The following is a 24,087-nucleotide window of genomic DNA, read 5'->3' as shown; positions in this document are numbered from 1 at the left end:
TTAAAACAAAATTACAAAAATAGTACAAAACTATAGGAATTTCAAATTGTTAAGTGTTGGCACTATTCTTTAGGAATATGTTGATGATGTGGTCCTCAAAAAATGTTTCCCAACTTTTTGTCAGTTGTTGATGAAAGTTACTCAATAACTTCACACAAGTGATCCCATTGGTCTTCACTTGATATAGCAAGATTTACCAATTTCCTGTAAACTTCATCAACCTCAGTTTATTTCTCAAAAGTGGGCTTATTTACAAAAAGATGTTTAATCTCATGCTTAATAGTCAAGTCAAAATCTAAAGCTTCTAACATTTGTTTCCCTGTAATATGACCCTTTATGCCTGCAAATTTTTCTTTATCAGTTGCTATAGTATAAATCTTTTGGCAGTATTCTTCCAAACTGATCACCCTGTCGTTTTGGGCCACTAATCTTGGTAGCCCTCTCTGATTCAGTAAATCAAACTTAAAATGAAACCTTTGAATAGAAAACTTCAAGGTTTGGCACTTAGTCTCTCACTGAGTCATAAGGATCTTTTTCTGCAACACCTTCTTGATCTCCAAAATGGTTTTTGTTTTGTCCAAGATCTCAATCTACTCCAATTCAGCCCTGGTTTTTTAATTAAGAACTTTGATCATGTCTGTAGCTTCACTCAATTTGTGTTTAGGAAGATGTTTCACTTCATCAATAGCTATCTGACATCTGTTTATGAGTTCCTCCTTCTCAAAAAATGATCTGAATGGAGGGTCATACTTTAGTTATGGCTTGACTAATACCTGCCCAAATGTTTTCCTTGGCTTAGGCCAAGGTTTGAGCCATTAAAGACTCACTCTTCAACTCTTCTATTCTTTTGTTCAACCTGTGCGTTTTCTGCATTTCTTCAACATATAGAGTGTCATTCTTTATCTTCTGAGCTTCCATATTTTTAAATTTCTTATGAAGCCTTTCATTTTCTTGTTTCTCATGAGTTAGCTCCTGTAAGGATTTGTTCAAATCCCCTGCTATTGATGTAGATTCTGTTGTGGATTTTGTAGATTCCCCTATTGTTTTGGACACTGTAATTGGAATAGTTGTGATGGGAGCTATAGATAACTCATTAAATTTCTCTTTTTCTTGAAGCAATTTCTCAATTTTCTCCTCCATGGTCTCTATTTGTACATTCTGCTCAATGATCAGTGTGAGCATTTCTTCCTTGTGCTGTTCACTTTCTAATATATCCTTAATCTTGGGGTCCTTTGTAGAAGGCAGTTTAAGTTGCTTCCTCACTGCTGCAATATCTGTATTTTTCTTTTTTATAATATCTTCTACATATTTAACATCAGCAGGGTCATATCCAATTTTAATCACTAAGTCCTCTAATGACTTGACCTTGTTATCCTTTGCTAAAGATGACATCTTTTCAATATTCAATTGTGACTACACATTTGACAGAGCAGTTTTAAGTTTTGACAATGCCATAGCAGTATTGGTCATGGTAGATAAAAGCATCTCACCAGACTGCCTATGCATATCCATTTGATCAATTGGGTGTATTTGATTAGCATCAAAAGAAAATATAGTCTTCTTGTAATCAGAAGAAGCCTTGGGAAAAGGCACTTGATCCTGCAAAAAATCCATTTGCATTCTACGCCTTTCACTCTCAAAAGTTGTCAACAACTTGTGTTGTGAAGAAGAAGTCTGCTTCCAAAATTGTGCATAAACAATTGCCTTTAAAGCTTCATTCTCATGCTTAATTTCAAGTAAATTAGTGAAGACAATTGGCTCCTTTGTTTCACTTGTCCCTGCAGATTGAGTGATATCTAACAATTTATGTGAAGCAGAAGAAGAATATGGAGTAGTGATTACAGGTTCTTTTGTCCCTATGGAAACCTGTGAATCATCCAAATTGATGATGATAGGCTCCTTCTAACCCTGAGTAGTAGTAGTGCCTTTAGAGTCAGTCCTTGATTTCTTTTGATAATGAATGAATTCCTTTTCTCTAATTGTTGTTGGTGAAGATCCTTCTCTGGGCCTCTTGTCATGCTTGGTTTGAGGAGTAGGAGTATAAAGAGTAGAAGGAGGTAAAACCTATTCTTCTGCTTCTTGAACAGTATTCTCTTCCCACTATTCTTGATTTCTGAACTTCTCAATCTCTGGTCTTAGTGTATGATTGTAAGGTGTGGTTTTGAGTTCCACCCTTAAGTTTGAAATAATACTGAATGGGTCATAAGACCAGGTGAATCTTGGTTGGAAACCAAACTATTTTAGTATGGCATCTACTTCTAAACCTTCTCATCTAGTATTACAAATGAATGATCCTACCTATGCCCTTATCTTGAATTGAGATCTCCTCTTTACTGAAATAAAATGAAGCTCATCCATATTCATCATTTTCCTAATATATTCAAAAGAGAAAATTCTCATTGGAACATATTTGGGCAACTTATATGGAGCCAATTCGTAGCCATATACTCTGATCTTTGTGTAGTTCTAGTAAAGATACCGGTCTCGTGTTCTAACTTGATCACTGAGATGAATGATCCTTTTGATTTCTGCACTGATCATGGGTTCACTCTGACTACTAAGAAGTTGTGGCATTGAGTGAATGAAACAATCAATGAAGTTTGAAAAACTAAACTCAGTTGAGTTCTTCCTAATCAATGAGGTCCACTATGTGACTGTTTGATTCTCCTGTTGATCATCCTGCTTATGCAAAACAATAGGTAACTTGTCTCCCTCCTAAAAAACAAACATATGTACTAGCAAAGAGGAGTCTTTATGCACTTCTTCAGTAGTGATATTCATCAATTACTCATGCATAGCTTCAACCAAGAATTGACTATAATTATACATGAAGGCAATCTTGTTTTCTTTAGATAAAATTGGCAGATAACCTAGGATAGCTTCATTTACCCATTGATCTTATTGGTAGCCTAACAAGCAAGAAATTAGGGAAATTATGTGTTTAGCTCTCTCATAGAACATGGATGTTGGATAAGGAGGATTCTTTTTAGGGAGCTCAACATCTTCAAGGAGAAAGATCTCAAAAATTTGATCTCTTTGAGGAAATGTGAGCTTATGATATAGGTTAATTAATGTTGTAGTGGAGAAAAAGCTAAGGGAATCATTTTCTGGGATCATAAGAATTTTATTAATGGTTTTTGTGGTGATAGATATCTGAATGTCTTCGTTTTGATCTACCATAGTTATTTGCAAGGGGTTATACTTGGGTTGGCACACGTGGCTAAATCAGGAAAGGAATAGGTCCGAGGAAACATATATAGAAGTAGAAGGGATTCCCATAGGTTTATGTCATCTTCAGAGTCGATGTAGGTCTGTTTTAGCCAATTATCTAATTCGAACATTTCAAATTCATATTCTGTGTCTACAATCTTAAAATACTGGTCAACTTATGGGATGTGGTCTAGGTCTAAGGCATCAGAGGCCTTTGGGGTTTCCTACGATGTAGAAGAACTGGCAGATGGCTTGTCTTTCTTCTTAGGAGACATGATAGAAAAACTGAAATGGAGGATAAGAGGGAAAGTTGCAAAGATACCTTCAGTGGATGCATACTGTTTGTAGGTTCAGGTCAGTATGAATCTGTAATAGGAACAGTGAAGGAAATAGTGAAAGAGAAATTGAGAAAAGCATGCATAACCGAGCGAAGGGATATTTATCATTGGAATAAGATTACCGTTACAGGGAAGGTCGTTATTGATTGGCTAATTTAACATTTAATGGATGAGGAGAATAGTAAAAAGAGGCAATAAATTGGTGGTAATGGATAAGTTGCAACAGGTGAGGACTTGTGGCATGGAGCGGTTGGAGGAAAAAGGCGTAGGAGATGTTACCGTTAGTGCGGTATCCGGAAGCGTGGGAAGGTAGATAGCGGATTTCAGAGGGGGGTGGGGGTAGTGGTAAGTGGTAAGGAGCAAGGGGGTGCGAAGTGCGAAGGTGATGACACGTGATGACACGTTAGCGGGGGGGGGGGGGGGGGGGGGCACATGGGAAAAACAACTTTTCGTACCCCCCTGTCATTATCCTGTATCATGGCGAGGGGGTGCGAAGTGGCTTCCCACTGTTGATCTGGGTGGGAAGGCGGATCATCATTGGTTCTTATATGCACTTTATCGCTTGCTGACAAATAACATTTTGTCGTCTATGACTTTGAAAAAAAACATAAAATGTTTATTTACAAAATAATTAATCACCTTTGAAAAGGTAATTAAGCGCTAATTAAAATTAATCTATCATGGGTGAATTTAGACTAGCAGTCCCTATTTTTCTAATTCACTAATTAATCCTAATCTAATATAACTTAGGCCAAAGTTTGAGCATATTATGCCATTTTTTAATCCTATTCTACCCTATCTTCTTGATCCTAGTGGCTCCAAAGACACACACAGGACAAGGACTCAGGAAAGCTCAAAAATAAAAGTGATCAGAATGCTTTTGAACTAGGACCAAAGCATAGATCTCATCGTCTTGATCGTGGTGGTGTGAACGGTTCGTCAAACTAAGTCCATATGCGAAAGTTAGAAGTTGTCAAAGTTGGGTCGACTTTTTTATGACTTGGCAGCTTAAGGAGGCCACAATTTGGACTGAACCCGGCACCGGATTCTAGCCAACTATGGCCAGATTACGGGCTAAATTGTGGGGTTGTTAATTTCACTCCTATGGTCAAAAACGGATTTTCAAAAAAATGCATATTATGGTTAATAAAAACAAAAAAATTATAAAAAAGGGGGTGGGGACAACCAACCCCACCACCCCCAACACACCATACACCATATTTGAATGGGCTTGTGGGAATCAAACCTACCTAGCCACATGGCCGACCCAGCTGAAACATTTAAAAACCCAACCTCTGCCCAAAAACGTTAATTCGCACTCTAAAATTGCTCGCCCACTTTGGAAAAATTGCTCGAAACTTTATATTAACCCAGAATTTTACAAGTGCACATAGTTCGAGGCAGAGGAGGAACCAGGAGTGGGCACGCTTTTCGAGACAAATTATTTTTAATTAATTTTTATGCAGGTGGAACCATTACTGAGCAGAGTTTTGCAGGAGGGCCAAATTTCCACTTTGTCAGATTTTGAAATTTTTTATATGGATTCAACACCTCTCGTCGCCACGAACACAATGGCGTATCCGTTTCTCCATCAGAGTTCTGAATTTTTCAGCCATTTTCAGTATGAGAATGGAACCATGATCGCTGCAAAAATAGGGAGTGGAACCATGATCCTTGCAATTTTCCTAAGGAGGTAAATTTTCTCCATGTCGGAATATAGTCAAGTTTATACTTGTTTTTCACGGTTTTCTACAGGGATCGCAATGGCGAGGTCAGATTTTCCATTTGAGTTGCAGATTCTAGTCCACCCATTGAGCAGAATCTTTGAGGAATCTAAAAGATTCCTTGAGCCCCAAATTCTCAATTTCTCAGAATTCAGATTTTGGACAGTCAATTTTGCACTAGTCGATGCCACAAATCTGATGGTGCATTCATATTTTTCATTCTCTCATTTCATTTTCCAGCCACTTTTCTAAGTGCTAGTGCAGATGTCCACATTCATGTGTGAGCAGTCATTTTCATGTGATTGATGCCGTGAGATCGATGGTCCGAGTAGCTTCAACAGTTTGACATCCACTTCTTCAGATGGCCCTTGGTTGTGAGGTATATGCAGTGTTCATGTACTTCTTTTGCTATGCATTGTGCTGCACAGGTCCTTGCTTGATGTTTGATGTAGGATCCTGTTTCTTACTCGTCTTTATGATTCTTGTTTGATGTGACGTGGAATCGCCTATGTGATGTACTTGTTGTCATGATTCATCATGTTATGTTTTGAGATCCCCTTGTTGTATGTTGATGGGATACTCATGTTGTCGTCATGCATGTTTTGCGTTGAGATTCCTTTTATATCATGTTGGCAGGATGCTCATCATGCATGTTTTTGTGTCATACTGATAGGAGTCCTTTGATTGAGAGTTCCTATAGCGGATCATCTCTTAGAGCCACTCCTGCATGAGGGAATTTTTCCTTGTATGATATCGAAATCATCTCTTGTGTACATCATCACTGTTGACAGCACTTAATGCAGCAGCCTACACCATCTTGACACTGGGGCCTGTAGACGTAGTCCCTCCTGGACGAACTCCATTATCAACGACTTATTTTTTCATGTGCTAATGACTGTCTTATTCCTCTTCTTTACAGCATGCAGATGTATTCATTCATGTTCTTTTAAAAATGCAATTTAACACATCACGAAAGTAAAAGGTCTTGGAAGGGTCCTTTGTCACACCCGGACCTGGATCAAGTGGTATCAGAGCGGTCTTTGCATTGATGTGAATTGCAGCGTGAACAATGGAACATGCAGTGATAGAGGATGAAGGAGCGATGTACGAGACCATGCTCAACATTTCCAAAAGAGTGGAGATCATGTATGAATCTCTACAGAAAGAGATAGAGGAAAAGGAGTGATTGTAGCTTTAGTTTCAAGCCACGGAAGAGGCCCTGGAAGGACTGAAGAAAAACAAACATAATATTCAAACAGAGAACGCTAAATTGAAGATGCATCTACCTGAAGAGAAAGAGGAGAAACATAGATTTCTATGACAGCTGCAAGCAAAGGATGAGGCCTTGGAAAAGCTGCAGCATGACCCATGTGAGGGAAAATGTAATTCTCCAAATTCATGTATGTTTCTTGATGATGATTTCGCTGTTTTTGAAAATCATACCATAGGAATTGGCTCCAAAATGTTGAAGAAAATGGGGTATGAGGGAAAAGTCTTGGGCGTTAATGGCCAAGGCATTGTCAACTCCATCAAAGTAGAGGAATTACCGTGTCGAACATGACTTGGGTATGTTAGAAAGGAAGTTTTGGAATGCGCCGAGACAGTAGGCGAACCCCCAACAATGGATGATGGGAGACCCTCATCAGTTCTTTCCAAATCAAAAGAGGAGGTAAAAGATGTTGATTTCCTTTCAGTTTCGTCTTCACATAGTATGAGTTCTGTTGGATATTTGGAGATCCCAATTATAGGGACAAACATGAGGCTCCTTACAAGGATGAGGCATGAGGAGGAAGAAGAACTTGATGTTAATAACCAAGGCATAACTCAACCTTTGGAGGTTGTGCACGAACATCGGTTTGCAGGCTCGGGATACACTAAAGGAGAGTGCTCGAAGGTGTCAGATTCGTCCAAGACATCGATGAAATCATCAAGGAAAGAGAATGATGGGAACACATCCCCATCATCCCACGGCAGTTCCCAGTGCAGGGAGAGAGCTTAGGCAAGCTCTCATCACCATACTTACGCCAGAGACGGTAAGGAAAGGTATAACCACTCTCAACATTCAAATGTTCATTTCGGTTATGATCATGTTGTTAATGATGAACGAAGAACATGGCATCGAAAAACATGCACCTTTTGTGGATTAAATAACCATACATTTTCTAAGTGTTGGAAAAGAATGGCAACACACAAAAGGATGAGGCGTGAAAAACCCTCTCAACAACATGTAAAGAAACATGTTACACAGATCTGGAGAAAGAAGATGTATTGCAGTCATTGCGATAGAAATGGCCATCAAAGAGCCACTTGTTGGAGGCTCCATCCAGAGTAGCGCCTTAAAGACAAAGCGTCGGTGCGTGAACGAGGTGAAGCAGTTGTTCAACAAGCAAAATCACCACAAGGAGGCGATCCATTCACCTTGATAAGTGAAAAATGGTTTCTAGACATGTTGTTGTTTCATGGTCATTCTTTTGTAAATCATTTGTTGCATTTTAAAATGTAAAAGTGATGAGGTGTTTTCCATCACTTGTTTAGCAACAATGATGTTTGGTGGTATTTTGAGTTGCAGTTTAAACTTTGAAAGTGATGTCGTGTTTCCATCACTTGTTGAAAGAAAAAATAGTGCTGGCCTTGTTTTTTTGTAAATCATGCGTTGCAGTGATGAAGCGTTTTCATCACTTGTTGAAGCAACAATGATATGTTGTCCTTGTTGTCATAGCTGGGGTATTGCGTCCATCTTGTTGCAAACTTGACCACCGAGTATGTGTTATAAACTCGTGGCGAGTGTGGGAAGTTTGGGTCATTAGTTGGTCATGTCAATCAAGCATGTAATTTGCAAACAATGTACTATAGGTTGCAGAGGTGGCAGGTGTTGACTCATCGCTTAAGGCTCCAAAGAACAAAGGTCAAGTAGATGGAAGCGAGACCTTTTCAGGATGCTTTTGATGTAGACAAGGTATAGAGAAGTTGCAGAGTATTTTTCATGCTTTTGGAGGACCAAAAGCTCCTCAGTGGGAAATATTGATCCTGGTGGCTCCAAAGACACACACAGGACAAGGAGGACTCAAAAAAGCTCAAAAATCGAAGTGATCAGAATGCTTTCAAACTAGGGCCAGAGTGTAGATCTTGTCATCCTAATCGCGGTGGTGTGAACGGTTCATCAAACCGAGTCCATATGCGAAAGTTAGAGGAAGTCAAAGCTGGGTTGAATTTTTGATGACTGGGCAGCTTAAGGAGGCCACAATTTGGACCGAACCTGGCCACCAGATTCTGGCCAACTCTGGCCGGATTTTGGGTGAAATTGTGGGGTCGTTAATTTGACTTCTACAGTAAAAAACGGATTTTCAAAAAAATGCATATTATGGTTAATAAAAACAAAAATATAATAAAAAAAGGGGGTGGGGGCCACCAACCCCACCACCCCCAACGCACCATACACCATATTTGAATGGGCCAGTGGGAATAGAACCCACCTATCCTTCTGGCCGGCCCGCACCATGGGCGGCCCAACCGAAACATATAAAAATGCAACCTCTGCCCAAAAACGTTAATGCGCACTCTAAAATTGCTAACCGCCCACTTTGGAAAAATTGCTCGAAACTTTATATTAACCCAGAATTTTACCAATGCACATAGTTCGAGGCAGAGGAGGAACCAGGAGCGGGAATGCTTTTCGAGACAAGTAATTTTTAATTAATTTTTATGTAGGTGGAACCATGACTGAGCAGGAGTTTGTAGGAGGGCCAAATTTCCACTTTGTCAGATTTTGACAAATTTTATATGGATTCGACACCTCTCGTCGCCATGAACACAATGGCGCTATCTGTTTCTCCATCATAGTTCTGCATTTTTTGGCCATTTTCAGTGTGCAAATGGAACCATGATTGCTGCAAAAACAGGGAGCGGAACCATGATCCTTGCAATTTTCCTAAGGAGGTAAATTTTCTCCATGTCGGAATATAGTCAAGTTTATACTTGTTTTTCACGGTTTTCTGTAGGGATCGCAATGGCGAGGTCAGATTTTCCATTTGATTTGTAGATTTCTAGTCCACCCATGGAGCAGAATCTTTAAGGAATCTAGGGGGAATCTAAAAGATTCCTTGAGCCCCAGATTCTCAATTTCTCAGAATTCAGATTTTGGACAGTCGATTTTGCACTACGCGACGCCACAAATCTAATGGTGCGTTCATATTTGTCATTCTCTCATTTCATTTTCCAACCACTTTTCTAAATGCCAGTGCAGATGTCCACATTCATGTGCGAGCAGTCATTTTCATGCGATTGATGCCGTGAGATCGATGGTCCGAGCAGCTTCAACAGTTTGAAATCTGCTTCTTCAGATGGCCCTTGGTTGTGAGGTATCTGCAATGTTCATGTACTTCTTTTGCTATGCATTGTGTTGCACAGGTCCTTGCTTGATGTTTGATGTAGGATCCTATTTCTTACTTGTCTTTATGATTCTTGTTTGATGTGACGCAAAATTGCTTATGTGATTCATCATGTTATGTTTTGAGATCCCCTTGTTTCATGTTGATGGAATACTCATGTTTTTGTCATGCATGTTTTTCATTGAGATCCCTTTTATGCCATGTTGGCGGGATGCTCATCATGCAGGTTTTTGTGTCATACTAATAGGAGTCTTTTGATTGAGAGTTCCTATAGTGGAACATCTCTTAGAGCCACTCCCGCGTGAGGGAATTTTTCCTTGTATGATATCGACATCATCTCTTGTGTACATCATCACTATTGACAGTACTTAGTACAACGGCCTACACCATCTTGACATCGGGGCCCGGAGACGTAGTCCCTCCTGGACGAACTCCGTTATCAATGGCTTATTTTTTCATGTGCTAATGATTGTCTTATTCCTCTTCTTTACAACATGCAGATGTATTCGTTCATGTTCTTTTGAAAATGCAATTTAACACATCACGACAGTAAAAGGTCTTGGAAGGGTCCTTTGTCACACCGCGACCCCGATCACTTCTAATGTTCAACCAAGTTTAAACTATTTGGTGAACTTATTCACTAATCTAATACAAAAAATTAAATGATTTGATCAAGGTTGAACAATTTGATCAAAATCAAAAGAAAAGGTTGTGGCATAAGAACAAGCTGCACACAAACCTTTATTTATTACAAGTGCAATTTATTTCATGAAGTGGCATTTAAACAAGCACACTTATACAAAAAAAAAAAAAAAACAAAAAAAAACTTTTGATGGGGTTTTATTTCATCTGTTTTTTTTCTTCATATTTCAATTTTTTCATACCCTCTTTTATAAAATAAAAACTAACTTATCAAAAATAAAGCATGTTAAAACGGAAGCCTTGGTTGGAAAAAACACTCTGGAGCCTTGGAAGGCTTGGGTAGAGACCAATCTGGTGATGGTTTGTGATGTCCGTCCATGGGGTGGAATCATTGTTTGATGGGTTGAGGTGGTTTGGCCTCTGGAAGCCTTGAGTGGTTTTGGTTGATGTGTTTAATGAGATCCCACATTCATGCTTGGAATATGGAATGGGGGTGACTAGCTGAAGGGAGGTTCGACTCATCCATGTGTACGATCAAGTGGTTTGTGGAAGTCTCGAACCTGGTTGGAATTTGCATCATTAATATGAGGTTACTTCTCATAGTTAATTCATGTGTATTATATTGGTTTACATGTGGATTATATGGATGTTATGTCCTTGGTATTTTGGTTGCTATTATGTCGGTTATGAACATGTATTATGACAGGCATTGTGTATGGCTCTCATCATGTTTTTACTTGTAAATTAATGAACAATGTATCTATGGCCTAATGGATGAAACTGCAGCTAATGTGTTGAGGCATCAACGCTTCTTAGCGATTCTTAGATGAGTATAAGACCCCTATGCTAGAATCTATTGTTTAAACCTGTAGATTACATAATTGTGACATGTTTGACAAAATGTCTATCATGGCTAGTAGGGGTCCAGTCAAGCCCTTGTTCAATTAATTGCATTTGTATCATTATTTTGTTGTTATCTTTCAATTCTGAAACTTTCATTGAGTTCTCGACAGTGACCTGGGATCTGGGCCTAAAAAAGTGGCACAAATCCCAAAGTCACAGGCACAGGTCTGAGGAGAAAAGTCCTGAGACACATCCATACCCATGTTGTGGGAGTGTCTAGTGCCTCCTGGACACATGCTTGTCCATATCAAGGGAGCATCCTGGGGTTTAATGGTCTAAAACTCAGCGGGACCCAGGGGTTGATTACTTGAGTGGTTGGGATGTCTCTTGGGAGTTATGTTGTTGATGTTAGGAATTATATATTATGGAGCAATGGAACACATAAAATATTGCAGAAATATAAACACAGAAAACACATAAAACAAGAGAGACACAGATATACGTGGTTCACCCAATTTGGGCTACGTCCACCTCGAACAGCCAATCCTTCCTTTCTATTATCCAGCAAAATGAAGAGACACAACCTACAACAGATTCGCTGTAATATCCTCTGTTTTCTCTCACAGGCTCACCTCTCTATTTCCCGCTCACAGAATACACATCTATCACACAGCCTCAAATACAATGCCCTCATACATAGAGAGGGGTTGCCTTCTAGGGCAAAAAACCATAAACTAAACATAAGTTCTACTGTCAGATCATCCGCTTAATGAACGGCCCAGATTGACTAGAAATTACTATACTTTTACAAGGCAATTTTACAACTGTTTTTAGCTTTGGACCCCCCTGCAACGAATATTTTACGGGGAGCGTTGCCACCCCCATTTCGAACTGGGGTCCAATGTGGCGATACCTTTGAATATAGAAGATAATCAGGCTCCACACCCAACAATCTCCCACTTGGAGACTGATTGTAGCAACTCCACCGCTGCTCCATTTGCTGGACAATGACTCCTCTTTGGACCTGGCTGTTTCTCATCTTCATCGTCATCCTTGAAGACCAATTGAAACTGAGCATATTCTCAGTTTCTCCCTGGTTACAACTTTTGTTAGCATATCTACAGGATTTTGGCTAGTGTGTATCTTTTCCAGCTTCAACTCTCCATCTTCCAACACTGATCGTATGAAATCGTACTTGAGCTGTATGTGTTTAGTCCTGGAATGAAATGCTGAGTTCTTTGCAAGATGAATGGCACTTTGGCTATCACTGTATAATGTGCCCATATCATGCTCCTTACCCAATTCACCCACAAACCTTTGTAACCAAATCATTTATTTACTAGCCTCTGTAGTAGCAACATACTCTGCTTCTGTTGTTGAAAGTGCAACAACACTTTGGATTTTTGAAACCCAACTGACAGTTGTTCCTCCAATAGTAAATACATATCCTGTAGTGCTCCTCCTGTTATCTCTGTCACTTGCCATATCTGCATCAACATATCCTTGTAGGGAGATGTTTGAACCACCAAAGCATAATGCTTGATTTGTGGTACCTTTCAAATATCCGAGAATCCATTTCATTGCCATCCAATGTTCCTTTCCTGGATTGTTCATTTACCTGCTTACAACTCCCATTGCATGTGCAATATCAGGCCTTGTGCAGACCATTGCATACATTAAGCTTCCAACTGCTGATGCATATGGAACTTTAGACATATAATCCATGTCTTCTTGGGTCTTTGGGCACATTTCTTTGCTAAGTTTGAAATGGCTAGCAAAAGGTGTACTAACTGGTTTTGCATTGTGCATGTTAAATCTTTTCAACACCTTTTGTATGTACTCATTCTGAGACAATGTTAATTTACGATTTTTCATGTCTCTAGTTATTCTCATACCAAGGATTTGTTTTGCAGCTCCCAAATCCTTCATTGCAAATGAATTTGCCAATTTTCTTTTGAGCACATTTATTTCCTGCATGTTAGATCCTACAACAAGCATGTCATCTACATACAATAACAATATAATATAGCTGCCATCATTTTGCTTTTTCAAATAAACACAATGATCAAAGTGACATCTAGTATAACCTTGTTCAGACATAAACTTGTCAAATTTTAGATACCACTTCCTTGGAGCCTGTTTTAAGCCATACAAGCTCTTCTTCAACCTGCACACTAGTTTCCCATTCCCTTTCACCTCATATCCTTGTGGCTGTTGCATATATATCTCTTCCTCCAAATCCCCATGGAGAAAGGCTGTCTTTACATTTAACTGCTCAAGATGCAAATCTTCAGCTGCTACAAGACTTAAAATAGTTCTGATTGAAGTCATTTTAACAACAGGAGAAAATATTTCATCAAAATCAATACCTTTCTTCTGTGCAAACCCCTTCACCACAAGTCTAGCTTTATACCTCTGTTTTCCTCCATCTTCTTCCTTCAGCCTGTAAACCCATTTATTCTTCAATGTAGTTTTTCCTACAGGCAACCTGACTAAATCCAAATTCTGGTTATGCATTAAGGAGTCCATCTCTTCTTCCATGGCTACCTCCCACTTCTTCCTGCTTTCAACCTGCATTACTTCTTCATAACATTTGGGTTCACCGGAATTAGTCAACAATAAATAATATAATGAAGGAGAGTATCGTTCAGGGGGTTTACTTATCCTGGTAGATCTTCTAACACCACTTTCAGGTGTTTGGGTGCCTGTTGTTGTTGTGGTGGTTGTTGTTGTTGTTGTTGTTGATTATTATTATTTTCAGGCACTGTTGGAGAGGTAAATCCCCTCTACGGATAGAGGCGATCCCTACTAGCCCAATAGGGGTCTAGCAACAATCACACAATGCTGCCACGCATGTTCCTAGTTACAATTAAACAAGAAGTAAAGAACACCTACTTGGATTCCTACACTGTCGTTGGACGAAGAGATGTCTCCTTCGCTCCTTCGCTTCAGCTGGTCACAGTCCTCCGCGATCCCCGCGAACGGACACCTGCACACACGAAGAGAAGGCAAACGCAAGCGTGAAATCTAGTAAAAGTAACTATATGTCAGTCAGAAAAGACATAATTCACATTTATCCATTGCATAAACAAACGAGAATGGAACAATAATAGCAGTCATCTATTATTAATCAGAATAGAGAAGAGTACAACCAAATGTTCTGACGTCGATAAACTTCTCAGGAGGGATCAGTCAGCATGTATCTCAAGCATTCACCTTTGAGGATGGTTCTCCCATGACAAACAACTCTCTCTCTCTCACACAAATGTCACAAACAAACTTCCCCAATCAATCAATCACTTCCACTCCTAACACACCAAACCTATAGCAGCAATCTGAGCACTACAAGCTCTGTACAATCCAAGCTAAGTCTAGCTAGTTCCCACTAGTTTCTAACTAGCTGCTCATGGTAATGGTGGAAGTTTATATAGGAGAAGGAGTCTCCTAAAAAGGTGGAAGGATGAGCTTATCTTCAAGGGGAGTAGTTGCAAAGGGTCGAATAGACATGCCATAGAAGGGAGTCGATATTCACAAAGCTAACAACCAAGCCTGGAGAGATCTGGAAGGCTGGTTGTTTGAACAAATTCGCCCAAACTGGATCAGCGCGGATTATATGGAGACTGCCGCGCTGTCAGCACATAACAATAACTGAACAAGTCATGTCAGCGCGGAAGAACACGGGAAAGCCGCGCTGTGCGTCATCGCGGAAAAGTGATGTTCTTCCGCGATGGCAGCGCACGAAATACACTGTGAGGCGCTGGTCATCGCGGTTATTTTAGGAACAGACGCGCTGATGCACAAAACTTTGGAAAAATGGGTTTTTAAGCCAGTTCAGGGATCAAACACTTAGTGATTGTGACTTCTGGACACAGCAGGGTGACTGACAGGAAGGCAGTGATAAATTACTGTGTAACAGATGCCCCCTAAAGCATGAAGACCGAGAGAGTGGGAGGGGTGAAATGCTTTACAACACACACCGAACTGGAATACCGCCAGGAAGTACCGAAAAATCTTTGACAATCATATACATGCAGTCTAGGCATGGGCGCAGCCATCCAAAAGACATGCGAGACTGGTCTATGGTATGGACGCAGCCACCCAGCTAAAGAGACCATAATAATGACAAGGTATGGTCGCAGCCATCCATGAAAACTCAGGTATGGGCGCAGCCATCCATCAACGAGTCATGTAATGATCATCCACAAAATCGCAACCTGGCCCACAACAGACACGGATCCAGGGTCTTGCGCTCCGTCCCGATCCGAACAAAGTACAAGTTCAAACATGTGAATATATGAGTCGAAGTCGAACATGCGTGAACATCGTCTGATTACCAGTCAATGGTGAAAACTGTTAACAGACGCGAGAGGTACCACCAATAATGACAATGGCCCTCAAGGTACTATAGGTACAATCCGCGGTATGTGAATCAATGAGCTGGTGTCAAACACCCACGGAATCATTCGATCGGAGGCCAATGATGTAAACCTCACGTCGAACACGAAGAACCTGCCATTAGGGCATGCAGGCTCTAAGGCACCTGAAGGGAGTCTCTAAGTCGCCTTCCCGGATAATGAGTTGAAGTCGACAGGAAGTGACCTTGATCGAAGGTGGGCCATAATGTTTCCCACATCATCGACGCGAGACAGAGGACAAATGATTTGTGTGAGATAGCAGATGAGGTTGTATTATTACAGAAGTCAACTTCTCTTGAACATATCGGCGGCACTGTGGCGGGCTTGGCAGTATTTGACATCAAATGAGTAAGGGTCATGGTGACAAGGCAATGAACAGATGAGAGGTCAAATAGGATGTCCCAAACCCATGGAGGCTAGTGAAAACGAGATGAGATGACCCCACCCAGACACGAAACAGCGGAGTGCCATGTTCAAGAGCGACGTACTGCCGAGACGACTGTAATCAAAGTTCCATTTTCCCCACCTTTGCAGGCAGGTACCCCGATTATTTTTGGACGACAAGCTTGACGGGGGTAACATATGCTTGATGTGTGTCATGTTGACAATATCCGATGTCATCAAGTGTTTAACGAGCCTGACAAAGCAAAAACTCGGCGTCTTTTCTTGTTTAGAGAGCCTGAAAAGACAGCAGAAAAGGAGACTCCAGGGGGGTCCTTTTTCGTACAGTTGTGTCTCTCGAGCCCGAAAAAGTATAAAACAATGCTCGAAAGAACCGCCCGACCATTACGATCGAGGAGTACTTTTCGTAAGTAGTGCCTTCGACCCGAAAAAGTAAAAAAGCGGTCGGAAGTACGTCGTTTTGGAGCCAATAACGAGTTCGAAACGACAAAAACCCGGCAATCTTTTTGAGTTTAAACGGTCGAAAAAAGAGCTTTAAAAGCGACCGCCTCTCATTTTTTTTTTTTTTTTAACGAGTCGAGAGGGGGACTCGGCAATCTTTTCATCTTTAAACGGTCAGAAAAGAGCTGAAAGCAGACCTCCATTTTTATTCTCTTTAACGAGTCAAAAAGGGAAAAATACTCGACAATCTTTTCATATTTTACGAGTCAGAAAAGAGCTTAAAGGTGACTCGTCCTAGAGGAACGAGTGGTATAAAAGGTAGCAACTGGTTCCGGAGATGGTGGAACTGCTCAAAACATGTAATGGTCAAGAGGCTGGCTAATAAAACCACTCATCGCTGCGGTTCCTCAGGAAAGGATAAACAACCAAGTGAAAGCATATGATCGGCCAAAGAGATGGTGGCGATGGAATGAAAACAACCAAGGCTCATCTAGCAAAATCCAATGGATAAAAATGGCAATCACGAGATGTAAATCGGGTATGGGTTCATTTTTACACAAGCTTGAACCATGGAGAACTTTGCTTGGATTCGGTTTCATTTTTACACAAGCTTGAAACGAAAAACTATGCTTGTTACAAGTTCGCATGCCCCCTAGCATAATGACGCAAATCGAGGTACATGCCCCCCAAGCTTTATTACATTCAACAAAGTGGATGGAATGAAGGTTCACTTTCGAGATCTTGGAAAGACTCGACTGGGATTTTACGAGATCTTAATCAAAGACTCGATCTGAAAAGGGAGTTGTTTCATTTTTGTAATGAGGTTGACACAGTAAAAGAACTATCCTCATAACCCTTGTTTCATGTTTTAACGAGCTTGACACAAGATCAGGAACTATGCTCGACTCCTTGTTTCGTTTTTTAACGAGGTCGACACAAGATCAGAACTATCCTCGGACTAAGCCTAGTTTCATTTTTTAAGGAGCTTGACACCAGAAAGGAACTATGCTCCAACCGGACCCAATTTCATTTTTTAAGGAGCTTGACATAGGGAAATGAACTATGCTCCGACTAGATCCAATTTCATTTTTTAAGGAGCTTGACACTGGAAAAGAACTGTGCTCCAACCAGACCTAATTTCATTTTTTAGGGAGCTTGACATAGGAAAGTGAACTATGCTCCGACCAGACTTCGTCATAATGAACGGGAAGTGGAGGCCCCCAAGAAAGTGGCTCCGGAGGGAAGGCCAACGTCTTGGAAATCAGGACCTAATGCCCCCAGGACACTATGCACGATGGTGTCATCAGTGGGTACGGGCACGGGGTGGGCGGCCACGTAGTTTATTTGCGGCGAGGCAGATGCAACTTGTGGGTGCAAGCCAGGAGGGAAGGATGAGTGTGCCGGAGGGGCTTGTGGACGAACGAACGATAATTGATCGAACGTCATGATTCTTCCATCGTGTGGAAAACAAACCACACGGAAAAGTGAAGAAACAAGGGCTCCCATGGCATACACATAATCACGACCAAGGAGAAGACTGAAGTCTAAAGAACCTTGGGTAACCGAGACGTCTATATAGACGGTCTTGCCTCCCAAAGTAATAGGAAACTTCGGGAGGATCCCTAATGGCTGACTCGTTCCTCCGTCAAACGCAGTGAGATGCGGTGCGACAGGTACAAGCGATGGGGAACCCAAAGCTCGCCAAGTAGTAACGGGCATAAGACTAACCGATGCTCCTTCGTCTAACACAGTGCCAGGCAGCGCCTTATTGCAAGCATAGGCGGTGACCCAGAAAGGCACGTGGGATGGAAGGGGAGGGGTAGTCAAACGACTCCAATCAAAAGAAATGACCGAACTACTTGGCGGGGGAACCATATGGTTGCCCCCCTGCTCGGAAAGAACCGAATCTAAATTCTCCGGAGAGGTTTCGATAGGAGAACCTTTATCAAGCTCAGGAGAATCTGAGGAGACGAGAAGAACATGAGAATTTTGCTCTTCCGAAACAGAGTGCTTGAGAGGAGGTGAACTCGAATCAACACCCTTTCCGACCAACGGCGGGTCTGGAACAGACTGGGAACAGCCAGGTTCGGGAAGAGGGGCTTGGACAAAAGAGGAATCTGAAACAATCTCTTTGTCAACAAGGGCGCGATCTACAGCTGTAGAAAGACGCTGATAACCAGCGGGAAGTGGATTCGGAGGAGCAGCAAGACTTTCCAACACAGCAGAGGCTTTATCCATGAGTGGACAAAGGTGAAGGGGATGTTTGCCTTCACAAAGTCGACAGGGGATTCGAAACTTCCCTTTCTCCTTAGCATTCCTAGCTGATGAGGTAGCATCGCCATGATCATCAGTGGACGATGAAGGGTGGGCCGGATCGTGAGACCAAACTTCTAATACCCTGGGAATGCCAGGACAATCACGAAGCAGATGGTCCTCCTTGCATAATCGACAAGGAAACTTAACCTTCCGCGGAGGAGCAGAAGGTGACCCGACTTCAGGTGTACTGGAGTGGATAGCTGGACTTGAGAGGGGGACTGTGTGTGTAGACTCTCCCTTAGGAGACTTCTTCTTCTTGGACTTCCTCTTCTTCTTCTTAGCCACCTGGTTATGCGAATCGAGACTTTCACCAGGCGAAGTGGAAGAGGACGACGTAGAAGTAGGCGTCGAAGGGGAGAGATCCACCTTTGGATCAATATGATGTCGTTCAGGTGGAGGGACTGACGGACTAACAGCCGATACGGTAGGGACCAAAGAGGTTGAAAACAACCACACAGGCAACCCGACAGTTAACCCTGGTAGGGACAACGTCGCCATATACGGAGCACCAACATTCCCAAGAGGAGGGAATTGTCCTGGGTTCCCATCAGAGGGGGAACCTGGGTTAGTGAATCCTGGAAAAGTTGCCATAGCAAATGAAAACGAAACCTACTCAAGCTAACGCACACAAGATCTAACAGGGAATGTTATCGTGGCCGAATAAATTTTAAGACACAAGAACCAAACTTGACCTTTTCATATTTCAGGAGTCGAGAAAAGGACGAAAAGATGACTCCAGTCTCCTTCGAATGTTTAATGAGCACGAAGTGACAAGACGCTCACAGGCACCTTTTCGTTTAGCGAGTCCGAAAAGGATCAAAAGTGACTGCTCTGGAACTCTAGGTAGAGGGTGTGCCAAACTTTTCGCAAAACCACAGAATACTTTTTAGGGTACGGGTGGTCGATCTTCGTGAATGTTGTGTTCACTGCATTGCGAATCGTAGGGCGGCCGACTCGGCTTCCTATGGATAAAGGATAAAAGCCTAGTGGGGTCTCCCTATATACGCGACGGTACGTGGGAGCGCAGTCCGTGTTAGACCACTATCGAGTCACAGAAGGAGGAATCACCCAACCTAATGTGAAACAACAGTGACTATGTTTAAAGACGCCGGAACACGTCTCTAACCTAGACCTCTAGATATTTGCGTTTAGTTCCAATGCGTTTTTAGATTCATTCGGTTCATTTTATAGTTGATCTTGAGATTAAGTTTCGATTTCAGGTCCTATCGTATGTTCTCTCACAATTACCTAGATGCAAACTACATGTCAACGAGAATCATTTTGTTCGATGAATTCTAGCTATGGAAAGGTAAAGAGATTTCAATCAAACAAAACGAACACAATCAATCAAACAGCCTAATGCAACTAAAAGCGAGGAAAGGAAACTTTTTCTTTTGAAAATGCAAATCAATGAAACATTCTTTTCCTTTTCGATTTTTTAAAAGCAAAGCCACTAGTTTGATTTTCTTTCAGTGACACAAAGCATCTAAAATAATTTGGAGGAACCGGAACACCAAGTAAACTACTTAATGAAAGCACACAAAGTTCCCTAAACATTCAACCAAAGCTTCCAAATCAAAGGAAAACAAAGGTCTGCACGAGCTATGTAATCTAAGCTCGTCAAGACAAGCAAGGATTGTAACAAGGAGGAAGCGAATGTGAACTGATCGATCCAAACAATCGTAATCTATGCTTGGTAGTGAAGAAATCGAATCAACATAAAAAGGTGGTTCAATAATCGACACTAAAAATCAACCAGCAATAAGCAGTGGAAAAGCCTCAAGCAAATCAATAAGAGGGTTGTGGATGAACCTTGAATAGACAAGTAACCCAAGCAAATGGTTTCTCGATGAAACTTCTAAAGGGCTAGGTCACATGGTCACAAGACTCACTTGAATGAAATCAAAGAGAGAGCGTCCCTTAACCAAAAGCAATCAAAACAAGCTAATGAGGGACAAGAAACAACAGGGGATAAGAAAGATTGATGAATTCAGGAGATAAAGTTATAAAAACAACTTTTAGGAATCAGCGCAAGTTTTACACTGAGCACCCGAGATGATCAAGGGTCAGCGCAACTTTTACACAGGCCACCCGAGCTGTCAGCGCGACTTTTGCCCCAAAAACCGAGATGATCTCAGAAAATCAGAGTCAGCGCGGAATTAAGCTAGAAAAACACAGTCAGCGCGGAATTAAGCTAGAAAGTTGCGCTGACATCGCGGATATACACGTCTTTTCCGCGATGATCCGATTTTCAGCGCGACTGTTAAAATTAAATCCGCGATGGAGCTCAAAAATAGTGACAGGCAAATCAAAACTCCCAAATCAAAACAGCCAATCTTTCAATCAAACAGGGGCACTTCCAGATCAACCCAGAAAACGCAAAAGATTGATAATTAATCCCCAATTTCAAAAAGAGAGCAATCAAATTCAAACACAAAGATGGACTCAAGAGACAAAAAGGCTGATCCCCAGCGGAGTCGCCAAATTGTTGGAGAGGTAAATCCCCTCTACGGATAGAGGCGATCCCTACTAGCCCAATAGGGGTCTAGCAACAATCACACAATGCTGCCACGCATGTTCCTAGTTACAATTAAACAAGAAGTAAAGAACACCTACTTGGATTCCTGCACTGTCGTTGGACGAAGAGATGTCTCCTTCGCTCCTTCGCTTCAGCTGGTCACAGTCCTCCGCGATCCCCGCGAACGGACACCTGCACACACGAAGAGAAGGCAAACGCAAGCGTGAAATCTAGTAAAAGTAACTATATGTCAGTCAGAAAAGACATAATTCACATTTATCCATTGCATAAACAAACGAGAATGGAACAATAATAGCAGTCATCTATTATTAATCAGAATAGAGAAGAGTACAACCAAATGTTCTGACGTCGATAAACTTCTCAGGAGGGATCAGTCAGCATGTATCTCAAGCATTCACCTTTGAGGATGGTTCTCCCATGACAAACAACTCTCTCTCTCTCACACAAATGTCACAAACAAACTTCCCCAATCAATCAATCACTTCCACTCCTAACACACCAAACCTATAGCAGCAATCTGAGCACTACAAGCTCTGTACAATCCAAGCTAAGTCTAGCTAGTTCCCACTAGTTTCTAACTAGCTGCTCATGGTAATGGTGGAAGTTTATATAGGAGAAGGAGTCTCCTAAAAAGGTGGAAGGATGAGCTTATCTTCAAGGGGAGTAGTTGCAAAGGGTCGAATAGACATGCCATAGAAGGGAGTCGATATTCACAAAGCTAACAACCAAGCCTGGAGAGATCTGGAAGGCTGGTTGTTTGAACAAATTCGCCCAAACTGGATCAGCGCGGATTATATGGAGACTGCCGCGCTGTCAGCACATAACAATAACTGAACAAGTCATGTCAGCGCGGAAGAACACGGGAAAGCCGCGCTGTGCGTCATCGCGGAAAAGTGATGTTCTTCCGCGATGGCAGCGCACGAAATACACTGTGAGGCGCTGGTCATCGCGGTTATTTTAGGAACAGACGCGCTGATGCACAAAACTTTGGAAAAATGGGTTTTTAAGCCAGTTCAGGGATCAAACACTTAGTGATTGTGACTTCTGGACACAGCAGGGTGACTGACAGGAAGGCAGTGATAAATTACTGTGTAACAGGCACCTTTACTTTTTCAGTGATTTCATCAAGAACTGCGTATTCTTTGTTTTCCTTTTCCTGTTTCTTTTACTGCAACTGATTCTTATACAAGACCTTTTCATTGAATATTACATCTCTGCTCCTAATGATTTTGTGATTTTCATAATCATATAAGCGATAACCAAAATCATTAACGCCATATCCAATAAAGGTACATTTCTTTGACTTTGCCTCAAGCGTTGTTCTATTTTCTTTATCAATATGGACAAAGGCCTCACAACCAAAAGGCTTTAAAATAGAGTAGTTTACCTTTTTACCTTTCCATGCTTCCTCTAGAACACCACCATCCAAGGAACTTGAAGGCCCTCTGTTTATTAGATAAACAGCAGTATCTACAACATCTGCCCAAAACTATAAAGGAAATCCTGCATGCAATCTCATGCACCTTGCACGCTCCATGATTGTTCTGTTCATCCTTTCTGACACACCATTTTCTTTTGGTGTTCTTGGAACTGTCTTCTCTCTGCGAATTCCATGCTCTGAATAGTACCTATCAAACACTTTGCTGCAATATTCACCTCCATTGTCTGATCTAAGACACTTCAATTTCTTTCCCGTCTCAATCTCAACCAAAGCTTTCCATTTCTTGAAAGTATCAAATACATCAGATTTATTCTTAATACAATAAATCCAAGTTTTTCTAGTTGCATCATCAATAAAAGTAACATAATAACGAGAGCCACCAAGAGATGATACCTGAGCAGGTCCCCATACTTCTGTATGCACAAGCTCTAATTTTTCATTCTTATTTTCTTTCCCAACTGTGAGAAATCTAACTCTCTTCTGTTTTCCATAAATGCAATTCTCACAGAAGTCCAAATCAACATTCTTCAAACCCGGCAACAAATTCCTTGAGTGAAGAATCTTCATCCCCCTTTCACTCATGTGTCCGAGCCTATGATGCCATAATGTTGCATCTGCTCCTTTGGAAGTTAAAGCATTAACAGAGTAAGAAATACCATTGCATAAATACAATATACCAACCTTTTCGCCTTTTGCTATTACCAGGGCTCCTTTGGTGACCTTCCAAGCTTTATCTATGAAAGTTGTCACACAACCTTCACCGCCTAACTGCCCTGTTGAAATCAGATTTTTCTTTAGATCTGGAACATGCCTTACCTCCTTTAATAGCCATTGGTTTCCATTCTGTTGTTTTACAAGAACCTTACCCATTCCAACGATTTTACAGGGTTTATCATCACCCAAACGAACTTGTCCAAAATCTCCTTGAACATAGTCATGAAATTATTTCTTATCAGGTGTGGCATGGAATGAAGCCCTTGAATCTACCACCCAGGAATCAATAATATTTTCGAAAGAAAGAATCAAAGCATCTTGTAACACCTCACCTGTCACATTTGCTTCATGATTGTTTTCTTGCTGTGCATCTCCTTCTTTTCCCTTCCGAGATCTACAGTCTTTCTTTAGGTGTCCTTTCTTTCCACATTTCCAGCACACTATCCCCGATCTGGACTTGGATCTGCCTTTCCTTGATTTACTGCGATATCTTGAGCTCTTTCCTCTTTCCATTTTCTTCCTCTAGACTCTGCACTCAAATCATTTCCCGATGTCTCACCGGAGCTTTTCCGTCGCATTTCCTCGCTAAGGATAGCACCGACAACATCATCAAACTTTAAAGTACTAGATCCAGAAACGGAGTTATTAATGGCCATTACCAAACCATTCCAACT

General features: G+C 41.3%; 1 pseudogene; it reads right to left on the bottom strand.

Annotated features, from left to right (window-relative positions):
- Positions 1–1,413: 1,413 nt before the first annotated feature.
- LOC149267628 (uncharacterized) overlaps positions 1,414–24,087 on the bottom strand; it is an 82,137-nt pseudogene continuing 59,463 nt past the window's right edge.

This window comes from Pinus tabuliformis, chromosome 6 (assembly GCF_031772625.1).
Source record: "Pinus tabuliformis cultivar Carrire ecotype Pingquan chromosome 6, CPIR1, whole genome shotgun sequence".
Lineage (NCBI taxonomy): Eukaryota > Viridiplantae > Streptophyta > Pinopsida > Pinales > Pinaceae > Pinus > Pinus tabuliformis.
The sequence above is the reverse complement of the archived record's forward strand: the minus strand, read 5'-3'. Positions and strand labels throughout refer to the sequence as shown.